This window comes from Centruroides sculpturatus, unplaced genomic scaffold, assembly GCF_000671375.1.
Source record: "Centruroides sculpturatus isolate CEXI.00-Female unplaced genomic scaffold, Cexi_2.0 scaffold120, whole genome shotgun sequence".
Taxonomy (NCBI): Eukaryota; Metazoa; Arthropoda; class Arachnida; order Scorpiones; family Buthidae; genus Centruroides; species Centruroides sculpturatus.
The window spans coordinates 303,618-305,303 of NW_019384554.1; the positions used below are offsets into that span (position 1 = coordinate 303,618).

Below are 1,686 nucleotides of genomic sequence, written 5' to 3' on the forward strand. Positions count from 1 at the left end.
CTTTTTATCTTTAATATAAAATCAGAAAATAAATAAAAAAATGATAAAAATAAATTTTTTTAAAGTTTCCCAATTCTCTCATACATCTGTATAACCTTAGTCCATGCAACTGTAATTTAGAAACTACACTTAACATTTTTTCAATACCTAAAGACTTCTAACCTCGTGTTGTAAACAACTTTCAAATTGCACATGCATAAATTTCTTCTGATACAATTAGTGAGAGAATATTCTGCATTCAGTTTAACACATTCTTGAGCATGATTGTATTTATACGTGGCATTTGTTAAAAGTAGGATTACAATAAATAATGTATTTAGAATAGGTAATTCAAATTGTTCGTGAAGTGTTAATAAATCGAATCGAATTTAATTCGAACAGGTTTTAACGAATAGTTTAAATATGAGGCTATTTTTATGTTTGACTAATGAATATTTAGTACTTACTTATTTTTTTTTTACAAAATTTAAACAGGTTTATGGCCAATGGTATCATTAAACGAATTAGCAATGGTTCGAATGAACTGTTAAAAATCAAATTATTCCGGAACCGATTGATCATATTCACATTCTTATCAATAGGAGCAGTTGATAAATGTTTGGAATGACACGCTGTTTATGTCTCATTTATATAGATTTATGTCTAATAAAAAAAAAATCTGTGTAAATTGACTCGTTTTGTATTAATGTTATCGAGTAAATTACACTTAAAATATTATTATTATTATTATTATTACATGTAATATTTAGTTATGGCTATTTAATTTTAATAATAATGATCTCGTATTAACATTTTCATTAAAAAAAAATATTATTATTATTCATAATATAATAGCTAAATAAAAAGTATTATTAATGTTAAGTTAATGTAAGGGTATGAATTAAAATTTTTATTGCTTATTATAAATTATAATGTAATATTGTTTTAAATAAATAAATAAATAAAAAAAAAATTAAAAGAATAAATTATAATCTAACGATAAAGCAGGGTTGGAATTTAAATTTTGATATTTATATTTTAAATGAAATTAGCATTTTTAATAATTAAATAGAGAACATAGAAAATTCTATTCGAAAATAGTGCATTTATTGAGTTCAAAAATTGAGCAGAAAATTGCTAAAATGCCTCAATTTTTTTTTATCAATTAAACTTTTTACGATTTAAAAGAGTTTAAATTACTTTAAAATGATCAGTTTTTCTACTTAAAAAGTGTTAGTTTTAAAATTATTTTTATCGTAAAGAAATAATTTAAAATATTATTAACATTTATACTGATGTAGAAAATATTGATTTTTTTAAAATCTATATTTTTGTTTAACATTTAACCAAATTAATTTTTTAAAGTAAATGATTTTTAGGTTTATCAATTAATATTTCTTACCGAAATTTAATTAAAATTAAATCATTTCTTAATTATAACTGAATTAAATTCTATTCAATTATTCACCGAAATAAAAAGAAAAATTATTAATAAAATACAAAATATAGTTTTTATAAAAATTACCTTTTTTTTTTATATTTATTATGCTATTAAGTCATTTAAGTTGCATGCTAAGCTATTTTATGAATAAGTAAAGAAGATAATGATACATTATTAAACCATTCCTATAATCAATTTGCATAATATAAATGCTTAGAAACTGTTAATAGTCGATTTAGACTGACTTACATATTGCAATTGTGAAA

At 20.4% G+C, this 1,686-nt stretch overlaps 1 protein-coding gene across 1 annotated transcript in view; it reads right to left on the bottom strand.

Moving 5' to 3' along the window:
- LOC111623767 (protein Wnt-4-like) overlaps positions 1-550 on the bottom strand; it is a 17,054-nt gene extending 16,504 nt beyond the window's left edge. The window contains exon 1 of the mRNA XM_023366466.1: positions 447-550. The gene's annotated coding sequence lies outside the window, so the exon portion shown is untranslated. The remainder of the gene's footprint in view (positions 1-446) is intronic.
- Between the last annotated feature and the right edge of the window lie 1,136 nt (positions 551-1,686).